The sequence below is a fragment of the Pithys albifrons genome, chromosome 10, assembly GCF_047495875.1.
Source record: "Pithys albifrons albifrons isolate INPA30051 chromosome 10, PitAlb_v1, whole genome shotgun sequence".
In the NCBI taxonomy this organism is placed as follows: domain Eukaryota; kingdom Metazoa; phylum Chordata; class Aves; order Passeriformes; family Thamnophilidae; genus Pithys; species Pithys albifrons.
The window spans coordinates 17,519,411-17,532,338 of record NC_092467.1 but is presented as its reverse complement, the minus strand read 5'-3'; positions in this window follow the sequence as shown (position 1 = coordinate 17,532,338).

Here is a 12,928-nt window from a genome sequence, read left to right as displayed (position 1 = left end):
ATTTAGTGATATATGGAAAAAAAGAGAGGGAACAGTGGAATTTCAATAAACCCAGTCAGTGCAGAAATCTCTTTGCTTATTGCCGACTGGTGATGGCTCCACATCACTTAATAAAGGACAACACCTAATGGATGTACAGGGCATGTAAATGTGAAGAAGAGAATCTTAAAATGCAATTACAGTAAAGCAGTTTTAGGTCAAGTTGACAATTGGAGTCTGGATTTTGGTTCTGTAATGTTAAAACTTAGGTGCTTGCTTTAGACTTTTATGAGAAACAAAAATATAAAACAAAACAAAAAGACCTCCAAAACAACAGTGAACCTAAATAAAAAGTTACAATTAAGGGTCTGACACCTGGAGTTTCAGTCACAAGAAAATGAGACTTCTTTCTTGTTGAAGAATTTCTTCAGCCTTTCAGAAGAGAGCAAACCTAATCTCACCATGGGATATTCACACATCCCTTATTTGCCTTGTGCTTTCCTACAATCACTTGTTAAGGTCATCAGAAGAAAAATTCAGTTCTACATTAAAATTTCTGTTCCTCAGCTAGGTCTATGTTCTGCCTTCATATCTTTGCTAACTCACTGGCATATAGTGTCAAATCTACATAGGCTTTCCTTTCCAGATCAGAGGGAAATGCGTGCAATCCTAGCACCACTGGTAAATCCCAGCACTGCCTGGTATATGGTAGTCACGTGCTCCAATGTCTCCATGACAGAGTGTGTCAGGCTCCAGATTTAATTGGAAGACAGTCAGTGACAACAGAATCATGTGATAGCAGCTCCATGGAAGATAGGAACAAATGGTGAAGATTTATGGGCTGTTGTACTTTTTTCCCAAGGATTCACAAAATTCCATTTAGTCACTAGCGTGGAATGCTGCCTCTTGAGGCCATTGTATCCCGTGGCAAATAGATGTGTTGCTACTTGTTTTGATTGCGCCACCATTGTTCAATTTGCTTCTTTTAGGAAGGTTTTCAATATAGCTTTCACCAAATTGTTTTGTCAAGGATGTGATCTCTGTTGCAACTAGGGAGGTAAAAGGCAAAAGATGTGTCTTCAGTTTAAACCCCCCCACCAAAACCAATCAACAACAAACCCTATTTGGAATTCATGAGTGTGCAGTGTCTGAATATATAAAGGGTTTTTTCACCTGAAAGTTTGCCTTATAGGACAAACATTATCCCCAGTGCCCCTGCCCCTGCAGGGGAAAGGGTGCAGAAATCTAAATATTATGTTTAAAATGATCCTGGTTATAAAGAGCTAGAGCCAAAATATCTAAAAGACAGTTTTCATAAGTTGATATTTGTTTCAACCTGTGAAAAGAACAGTGGCTGGGTGCTTGTTAAAGGTATATTTTCTTTTAAGTTATATGGAGAGAGATGTCAACTATTTACCATAAATATATTTATACATTTGAATATATAAATGATACTGTTACTTACCTTTAGTAGGTTTCTCACTGACAGCTATGCTCAGAAAACATCTTTCACTAAACCTGAAATGTTGATATAAATATCTGAAGAAAAATACTAATCACAGAATACATTGAACAGACTTACTGATCTTGTATACCTGGAAAAAGATTTTCAAACAGACTTTGTCAGCTCAGCCTTGGCATTCCTTGTCAAACAAAAGCATGCCTAAAGACACATTTCAAAAGCAGACAATGCAGCACTTGCTAACCTGCAGAAAATCGAAAAGGATCAGGGAGGCAGAGAACAAACAGAATAGGTAAGCAATAAGAAATGGAACACAGCTCTAAAGAGCTGTTTCAGAGAGCCAAATATGTTTAAAGAAGCCAACATTAATAATTAAACATCAGTAAGTAAAATTCCAGTATACTTTTTTTTTTTGCCAGTATTGTTTTAAGATTTGTAATGTAGATATGAAATTATTGATTCAGTATCAGGAAGAAAACATAACTAGTATTAGGGGAGGAAGAAGTAGGTGGGTGGAAGAGAATGAGACAGGAGTGTTTTTAGCGCAGAGATCCTAGTCTGGAATGTTAACTTTTCGTAATAGAAAGTCCATACTTCGGTATTCGTCCACTTCAGTCAGCTGAAAATTTGGGTCAGGCAGCTGTTATCTGAATTGACAGCAGCTATCTGATTAAAAGTAAAATGCTCTTAAAAAAAGAAAGGAGAAGGAGAAAAGAAAAAAAAAAGACTGTGCTGTGTCACATTCACGCCACTCATGTTGCTTACGTTGTGTCACACTGTACAGTGATTTGATGCTACATAACACAACATGACATGAGTCACAGTTCACTGCTATCCACATTACACTCAGGTAGTTTGGCATAGCTCTAACTTTGGCTTTCCTCTCATTTCCTATTCAGTGCACTCCACTTAGGCTGGTTGGTTAATGCAGACAATTGCTATACACTCAAAACTAGAGTTCCCTACCCAAATACATTTTTCATTGGATATTAAAGTGGAAACTTCAGTGGATATCTTTTGCACATCCATATGCAGCTCCTTTGCTCAACATAGGAAGGGCATTAATGGCAACTTACACCTGAAAGGGAGGAGTTAAGGGAAATTTCCCATATGAAATACAGCTGTGGCAATGACTTTCTGAGTTGGAGATATACTCTCTAAATGGAAAATAATTAGACTTTTTTTCTGCCACCAGAGATGTTCCCAAACAAAAGCCTTATATTAACCTCCCAGCCTCCCCTTCAATTTCAATTTGAATTGAAAACCTTTCTGTTTCATAAGGATGTGAAATATATTCCAGATCTGAATTTATAAGCAGTCTGGAGCAGGTTGAACCAAAACTCTGCATCTCCAAATGCTTAGGATATAGGCAATTGAACATCTTTTCAGGGCTTTGCACTTCAGTCTAGCTGTCTTAATTGGGTATTTCCCGAAAATAACAGTCTATTTTCTTTGTGGTCATCCACCTCAGACAACACACATCAGCCCTGGAGCACGGTTAAATTACACTGTTGCTTCCTGTAACGAACTTGCCTGCCTGTCAGAGCATCTCACACATCTTACCTTTGTTCTAAACAGAAGTAGAGAGGATCACAGATTAACAGGTAGCTTTGAGTTCCTTTCGGTTTTATTGACAGCATCCTGAAGTTCTAGATCCACTTAGCACCTCCAAAGAAGCGATAAGTGATTTAGCTTTCGGGGGACAAATTGGTTCTATTAACTCTGAGTGCCAAATTTACCAAAAATAGCTCATTAGCTGTGAATTACAATTCACTAGGGTGCTCTGCCCTTGGCTAGATCCCAAAAAACACATTTGTGTACAAATGTTCCCATTATGGGGTGTGAGACTTACTAATGGTAAACCATATGCACCAGTGCATTTTTCTCTTTCTCTTTGTAACAAAGCAGTTTTCCTACCACAGACAAAAAATGACCAGATTTTGAAGGGTTAAACATATTCTAATGTGATAAATCCGGAGAGTCCACAGTAATCAAGCTATTATTTAGACTCAGCTACTCAATTTCCACTTTTCTGTGGCTTCTACTTGAACATAATATTCCTTCCTCTACATTTAAGAAGGAAACAAGCGAACAGAAAAATTTATTTAAGAACTTGTTTTCTGATGCTAAGTTTAGGTTTGCTGGAGAGCAAAAGTGCTTATTCTCTTTGTTCCCTTTGGAAAAAAGCTGTAATTCACAAACTGCCCCATGCCTGGCTTCTCATGCTTTGATGGAATGGATTCTTCATGACTGAGGAAAAGTTATCTGATACTGTGCTAAATGTGACTTCCTTTCTTGTATGTTTAAGAGCTATTTGTGTTGTTACAAAGCAAAGCAGTGGATGATGTGAAAAAGTCTTGAGATTGTTTCTGTCGTCTCATCTCTTGGTGATAAAGGCAAGGCTTTGATTTCCCTTTGTTCTGAGTACTCTTGATACCTTCTGCTTAGAGAGTAGAGACAGAAGAAGCATGGCCTAAGAAGTAAGTCCAGTCACAGGGGTCCTTATGCTAGTGGCACAGAGCAATTGGAAAAGTGTGTCTCCAAGCCAAAATAAAAAAACCTTTCCTAATCCAAGGAGCAGTCAGGGAAACCCTCTTTCTGACCTCTCACTGCTAGTGGGGCAGCTGGGGTATTGATAATCCTGTCCCTGCTCTACTTCAGGCTTGCCCTGTGGTCTTTGGCTGGTCATTTGGGATCCATCTGCAATGGCATAGTGTGGTACAAGTAATTCCTGAGGCCTGCACCTGGATTTATTATCTTTTTTCATTCATCAACTCCCCTGTGCAAGCATTCTTCCTGCTGTGGAGTCGGGTAGAGGAACTCTTCCCATTTCCTCTTCAATGTTTCTAATGCTCTGTGTCAAAAGGTTTTTAGTTCTCCTTGGTAGCTGGAGTTCTACTTCAATGCTTCCTCTTTCCTATTCTCTCAGCACTTTGGCTATTAATTGAGTTTTCTAGTGTAGTAAGCTGAAGTTTTTAACCACATAAATGATTCATCCAAATAAAGTGAAGTTATTGAGCAAAAGTTAAATTGGGCTTTAATTTGCCTCAGGTCTTTTTTAAGCCATCTCCTTTGTTGCTCCTTTTTGTGGAAATGTTTCTTTCTTTGAATGTGGTTTTCATTAAGCACTATTTGAGAAGGAAAGAGAACAAATTTTGTTGTTTGGGCATCCTTACAACTGGTACTGGCTCAGGAAGATGTCTGTCATCTGAGGAATTTAGTTGCTCTGTGAGCATCCCTTCTGTTTTTATTCAGGTCTGATGGCTGAAGAGAAACGTGGGAAAAGTATGGATGAACAGGTGTGACAAAATCTTGGTTCCTTGATTTTCTCCAGTACCTCTGCTTCAGTCCTGTGGCCAAAGAGATGAACAGTGTCTATTCCATTTTGCAGATAATAGTGAGTGTAATGGTTTTATCACTGGCCTTCCAAAAGGGCAGGTATTCTTTAGCCTGTCCTCAAAATCCTGAATCTGCAAGTGAGGTGCAGTATGAAATGTGCTGAAAATTGAGATACAGTATCAAGAGGAATATAGTTACAGGTACAGGGATCTGTCACATCCTAATTTTGACAGGCTTGTGTGGGCAAAGGCTCTTTCAATACTGTGAGGCTGCTGCTTCTCATGAGGTTGTGTGTCATTACAGAGATTCACATGCAGACTGATGCTTCAATACCCTGCCACCTTTGCTTGAAAAATAAGGTCATTTTATATGCAAGATAGTACTGTATTCATCATTTAATATTTTATAAATTAAAATATTAAGCTAAGTAAGTGTGTTGGGTTGGGTGTGTTTGTGTATATGTGGGTATAAATAAGTATAAATAAACAAGTATTGGTGGTGCAATAGCACTGAATAATTTATCCAGACCAAATGAATTATTTTCAGCCTCTTAGTCTTGAAAATTTCAAATTGAATTTTTCAAGTTCATTTAAAATTTTCTTTATTTCATTAGGCACATTGCAGTAACAGTAGCTGTGGTGTGTCAGGGTATCTATCATAACGAGCTTAAGGGTGTGATGGCTGGAGAGCTTCTCCATTTTCCCCACTTAGATCAGATAGTCTTATAAGAGATTATACTTCTGTCTGCAAAACATGCTAATAAATTTAGTTTGGGTAGATGCTAATTTCTGATGGAAGTGGTATAAATGTTTAAGAGCAAATTAACAGAGAGCCCAGAGGATCAGTGAAGAGTAATAACTCCCCCAGGTATCAAAGTGAGACCACGTGGAAAATGGAGGATGGACTGATTAGAGGCAAACTGACATGAGTAGCAATAATAGTAGCAACATAAGAAGACTTAGAATGTCACTGCAGAACAAGATTTGGCCGAGACACTGCAGTAGGACCAGAGCACAGCTAAGAGCTTGCAGTGTACAGTTTGCCTATGCAGTGTCACTATAATCAGAGACTCCCATCATGGTATAGTAACCCTTTGATTCTGATTCACCCCTTTGCTTCAGTGCTTGCCTTGGGCTGCACCAGATCCATCTGGCTACCTGTCTCGCTTTTCCCACCCCTGTCATAAGGACTCTTGCCAACTGCTTGTCTCTCAACATGCTGTGTTTACTACCCCTGAAAGCAGTGCCTTCTGCTAGTCAGGGAAGAGAGCACTGAGGAGCAGCGAACTGGCAGATTGACAAATAAGCTGAGACTGACCCAGGGCTGGCACCCTCCAGAACTCGCTTATATTTTTGTGTTGGGCATGATTATCTCTAAGTGTGGCCCTGATTCCAGCTGTCATTTTAGGTCAGATGCATAATATCAGTTTACAGAACAAGTGTAGCTAAAGGACCCTCATTCATCACAGCCAGATGGAAGAAAAAACTACAAACAAACAAAGGAGGTATCAGCAATGCTTGGGACATACTATGACTCTGCACAGCACAGAATGCTGGGCAGTGGCACCTATTAAGATGGCAACCTACACTACACCAGTTTTCTGTGAAACTGCGGTGTGCTGGAGAAATGAATCTGAACATCTTCTCAGCACAAAGACAGAGAAATTTTCTTTGCTGGTACAACTTGTGATATATTTTGCAAGGTAAAGAATAGAACCCAAAGTAATTGTACCAAAAGGCAAAACATCACACTGACTGAACCTTCTATATAGGTTGTTTGAGAGCCTTTTCTTCAACAGAAATTAGCACTGATATTGTAAACAAGGTGGCATTTCTGTGAGGAGACTGTTGCTACATAAGGCAAAAACTAAATAATTTATTCCTTGTTGACGTCACCTTAAAAGAGGTTGAAATTATTCTCTTCACAAAGGAAGCAGAAATTTTTCTTTTTCCTCCTCCATATGTCTGTCATCCAGTTTTTGTTTTTGTAGTGTTTCCCCAGAGCAGTGATCTCATGCTTGACAGGTCTGTGCTTCCCTGGCAAGAGGAAGTGGATATTACAGTTTTTCTGCTTGGACCAGTCCCTCTTTTCCCCAGCTTTTATGCCACTGGCCACATGCTGCTGGAGTGCTCTCCAAACGTATCTGCCCCACTTCTCTGGCAAGTGCTATATTAACATTCTGAGGTACCCTTAGAAAGCTTCTGTGGGACCTTTTGTGAGTGAGGGCACAGAGAAATAAGATAACTCACTTCACCTCTCCAGTGCAATGTGGATTCTCAGTGGAATACTGAAGGAAAGCTTTGGCCTGTGGCTACACAGTTCCTTCCTATGGGCTTCTGCAGTCAGCAGTGTGTGTGGGTATCAGTCAGCTAGAACTGGGTGGTGATTACTTACTGAATTCCTTAGGCTCTATGTCTTGTCATGTTTTGTCAATAGCAAGTAGTTAAATCCTGAGAAAATAAGACTATTTTGAAAGACAGTAATTACATATTTGTTCTAAGGCTCATAAGGATTGGTTCCTGCCCTTGGGTTTTAGACCATTTTCCTGCTGTCTTTTCCCCAGGAAGCTGTTTCAATGCCTGCAGCTCTGCTACAGTCAGGTAGTGGTTAGAATATATTGTCAAATCTTTTAGCTTTTTTTTTTATTTTTGTGTCACACAGCTCACCTGCCAACTTGTTTCTTGTTAATTCAACTCATCTGCTTCTGTTTCTACACTTACTTGTGGGAAGATGAGGTGACTGAGATTGAACAGGAGATAGCAGCGGTAGTTGAAGCAAGATGAAAATGAATGATATTTTCAAATCCTAAGCAGGGCTGTGGAGGCTAATAATTACATTAAAAAGGCCCTCTGCAGATAGGTGCAAATAGGCTAGTCTAAACAAGTGCCACTATTTTAATGTGGGCTGTTGAAGACGATGTCATTACCTGACTAGACTGCCACCTTTCACCTCCAGCCATTGTGCTCTGTTAGATCTCACTAACAGGGAGAGTGAGGAACTTGTTTGCAAGGGATTTGTTGTCTCACGCTCAGAGGCAGCTGAGAGACTTGCCAAATGACAGGAAGACGCTTACATTCATAAGGTGTGATTGCCTAAGTGTTTGACTGTGTCTAATTAGTTTGCCTTTGCTGGTTGGTAGCTCCACAGTCAGAAGCAGATTGACTCTGCAGGCTTTAAGCAAAGAGGTCTGATTGGTGTTATTATCATTTGTTTATTTAACCCTCCCACTAGCCATGAGATATTCCCTACAGAATGGCCTTTCCTCTGTCTTTAAAAAAGGCATTTTATGGCTTGTAGTATGATGAATGTTTTGTTCTGTAATCTCTCCTCAACTTCTAGTTGTAATTGGATTTCCCTTAAAAATGTCCAGAATAGGCATTAGTGTTAACTTTTTGAGTTTTGAAATATAAGCAGTATCTGATTACCTTCAAAAGCAGGTGATGTTAACTTATTTTAATCACAAATAATAGAGGTTCTATCTGCCTCTTTGTGTGAATACCTGTTTGGTCAAATGTCTCTGGGAATGAAGAATAAAAATTCTATTTTGTTTCTTACCAAGTGACTTCTATAATGTGAGAGTTGTTAAAAAAACAACTGAAAAATAGGCCTTGAAAATCCTTATAAAGTAATAGATAGCCCAAGAAAGGTTTCTCTGAGTGTGAGTGAACACAAAAGCAGATTTCCTTCTCAATGCTATTCCACCTTGGCTTTACCACAGGGCTGCAATTCTACTCTGCAGGTTTTAGGGAATTCCCCAACCTACAATTTTCAGATTTATGGAGCATGAGACCTATTTTTCAGCCCCCAAAAGTTCCAAAAGTTGATTCCAAGAGGAGAAATTAATTTTCTCTCTAGGGGAGTTAATTTGTTTTCTTCCTAGAATACAGTTAACCAATCTGAAAAAAAAAAGAGAGAAGTTTGGTATCCATAGTCTCTGGGGTTGCCTTGGTTGACTTTGCCTAACATGTCTTCTGTTTCAGTGCTTTGGATGTTCCCACTTTGAGAAGTGTGAAACTTGAAGGTACCAATGCATGTCTTCTCATTTGAACTGCAGCTTGCATTTTTAGCTATTCTGCTTCTTCCCTTCTGCATTCTGTTCAGGCCCCATAGTATGATTTCTGCACTGTCTTGAAACTTGCTTGGGTTTTCAGTACCACTTTTTTTTTTCCTTTTAACTGTCAAATAGACTGGCTTCTTCAGCATTTCCTAAAGGTAATTTAAATTATCCTCAGGACTGTGTCAAATTATAGAAGCCATCCAAAGCGTATAACTGAAAGAATAGGCCACTATCCTATCAGTGAATGAATAATCAGATTAAATATGCCTATTTAGATACCTCTTTCTCTACTATATTATTCTTAAAAGTTCCAAGGTAATAAACCCTGTCTTAGCATCTCATGATATGATGCAAATTTTATATCCACAGACATTATACTGAATCATTTAAAATACAATGGAGTACAGAAAATGAATTCTTTCTCAGATTTGTAGACTGCATCTCAGGACAGGCCCCCTTTGGCCTTTGTACCTCCAGGAGTGTGAGATACAAAAGAAAGCTGCATCTTTTGGGTATGATGTGTGGGTTTGTGATTCAGCTGAGAGAATGTCATCACATTTCTAGCCGTATGCTCTCAGTTGGCTCATGATCTCAGCAGGTCCAAGAGAACAGTGTGTAGCATCAAAGGTCAGGTATCTTAATTACCCTAATATTAGAGATAAATTATGTTGGAAAACCAAGAACAATCCCAAATCTCCATTTTAATCAGGAAGTTAAAGATTAATAAATCCTATAAGCTGAACAAGTCATCTTCCTTAACTAAGCCTTCCGTCAAACCTCTGCCAGACTTCTGTTTCAGACATCCTTGAAATATTCTGAATTTTAGGACGACTTTGCAGCAGCTGGGAGCAGTTTTCATTTCTTGTTCAAGAACCTACTTGAGCTTGCATCATCTGGGGCAGGAGAGTGCAGAAAAGAAACCAGCCTGTTCTCAATTTTGCTGTCACCATGGAATGGCTTTCAGCTGGCTCATTCTGTGAAACAGAAATCACGAAGTTGCCCCTTGAATTCCCATGTGTTAGCACAGCATGTTGCTGTGTACCACTGGGCCAGACTTGACTAAACTTGTATAATTGTAGTACCATGTAAGCTTATCCTAAGTCTTGAAAGATTTTTCAACAGCAGAGAGGCTTAGATCTCTAAATCACTATTATGAAATAGCAGCAGAAGAAAATATAACCTATCAAGTTACCAGATTAAAAGTAAAACAAACTGATATTTTCCAGAGCTTTTACTAATTGTCACTTCTCTGCAATGTTACACAACTCCCATGTGCAAATGGACCTACTGACAAGTTTCTGTGTACATACCAGTGCCCTGGCTCTACTAAACCCCCTTATCTTAGCTTCACTAATTTGCCATGTCAAATTAGTGTGATGAAACAAATTCTAATTACACTGAAAGATCACTTAGACCATTAGCACTGCTGCTGTGGTCCTGTTCTTGTGCTGTCTTATTTGCATACTAGTCCAATGTGCCTACGTAGATGACAAAATGAAATGTCTTCTAACACGTTTATGAGTTTTTCCTGGGAAGGTGCTGACTCAGCCTTGACAGATGCTCCCATAGGCAGAAAGCTGGAAGGAGGAGATAGGAATCACATTGCTCAGCCACAAGGAGGATGTTATTTTTCTCCTTTGACTTCTCAGCTTGTTTGTTTGATCCATTGGGGAAACAGTAACAATTTTTACATTTTAAATAGAAGCCAAATAGTGGCATCAAGAATCAAAAAATAAAATCATGACCCCTGCTTGATAGCAGAATTTGTAGCTTATTAACACCAAAAACATAGAATAAAGTGCATTTTACAAGGTAGAATTAAAAAAATTCTTTAAATATATCCTGCAAAAGAGCAGTTGAGCAACATTCATAATGGTATGAGCTATGGAATAAGAGCATGAGTTAAGGTATTTGTAATGTTTTTCTGTATCAGTGTATTTGATGAGTTTATGGTTATAAATTAATAAGTAATTTCTTTTCTTCTTGATCAAAAAATGCTGTTTTGTAAATATGCCTGGCTGCAGAATTTGTGTCCAACTGTTTTAAATGTGAATTTGCTCACCAAGGAAGAAAAGAAAAATTATTGCACAATTTAGGCTCAGAATATGGAACAACTCCAAAATATGACTCTTGGAATTTGCTTTTAGCTGGTATTACAACTCCTATTCCATTGAAAACTCAACCCCCATATTAATAGGTTTTGCTTTCAACCATGGGATTGAGACACTGAATCCTGAAAAGAAGGGAAAAGCAATGTCTTACCAGTTGTGGCTGGGACTGCAAAAATTATTTCCCACTTTTCTTCACATATGAGTGATTTCTTGCCCTTTTATATCACACCACCAAGCATGGGCCATGTCTGGAGATTTTTGTGGGAGTCTGCAGGGCTATTCCTTGCTCTATTCCTAATTGCAATGAGCAAATTCATTGAGAAGTCTTGGCTTAGGTGAGATCTTCAGGATCACGTTTTAGGAGAAACAAGCTGCAATCCTTATTCCATCAAGGTTCATGGCAGAACTCTGGATGATTCAAATGCAGCCAGGTTTAGTGTAAGAGTATAGCTAAAATGGGTGGCAATTGCTACATATCTTGGTCACTGTGGAAAGCACTGGAATGAAATGAGCTGACTAGGAGGTAAAACTGTTTGATGTCACGAATAGGTGTATATTTACTTAGTGTACTATACACAGTCTGCAGTGTGCAGGCGTAATAACCAAGGCTTATATCTTTTTCCATATGAATGTTTATTGAAATAGAATAGGCAAGAGTTTCTTATATTTATTTATATTATATATATTATATATATATTATATATATTATATATATTCTTATATTTATTTATTTGTGTGTAAGGATGTCACATAACATATACAAAAAACCAAACACTTTATAGTAGAAAAGTTATGGCATGTATTACAATTCAATAAAAAAATAAAAATCACAGAAATATTCATACACCAAAAATTAACCCAGTGCCACAGTGCTCTGGTAGAAAAAGAGCATTTTTACTTTCATAATACCATAGAGGACATTGGTCATAGGTGAGTAGTTGAGTTTGCAGAGAACTGAGAGAATTTTTGATGTGACTGTGTAGCAGATATATAGGAGATGACCTGTGTGTTGGATCACACAATGCACTGGCAAACTGGGACACATAAAATAGAAATTGTATTATATTTTCATTCTAGTTTTTCAAATTTTTCATGAAATGCTAATTTTGCTACAGATCCATTATTTATGAAACTGAAAGGATTTTTTTCCCTCTCAGTGCCAGAGGGATTTTGCATGTGTAAGCCCCATTTAATGTTAATGGCAGATACCAGTATACAAGTTCCATTCACTGGGAGGAAAATAGTCTAGCGCACCTAATTAACTAATACCCAAATCACGTGCAGAGATAGTATTTCCTGTACACTGGGATTTCGTATTCTTGTTAAAAGCAGTCCAGCAAACAGATTCCAAGATTGCATGTCTAGCTGAAATATGACATCAGAAAATGGACTATGTTTTATTGTTTAAATGTAGATTGTTTGTTTTCATCCTTCTAGTACAGTATAGCTTGTATGGTTCAATAGTTTAAACCTATTTGTCTGTTAAATTCTCAGAGCAAAGCAGCAGCTCTAGCTTGGTACCCTGTTGCTCTACAGGCAGAGTCCATATGTGGGCTTTCAGTAAGGAAGGAGTAGCCCCTCAATGGTCCAGTGTCAGAATTTCTCCATTGCTCTCAGTGAGCACTGGAATGGTTTTATGTCCTAATTGTTACTCTGAAGACTATAAAAATCTACCTGTTTTCTTGGAAAGTGTGGCTCTTGTTTCCATCAGCTTCTAAATTAGCAATACATATTACCACTAAACACTAGTTAGATACCTACAAGAGTGTTGCACTTCTGTATTAAATCCTGTAAGACTTTCTCTCAAGAATGAAAACACAGCCTTGCTTTTTTTTCTTTAAGACAGCTTTCCTGAAACCATCATATCTATTTTTTACTCTTTTTGAGACCTAGATACTATGTTAGTCAAGAGTGGGCTAGCTGAAAAGCTGTCACTGTAGCTACTGCACTGTAGGTCAGCCAGAGAAAGAGCTCCCTTCA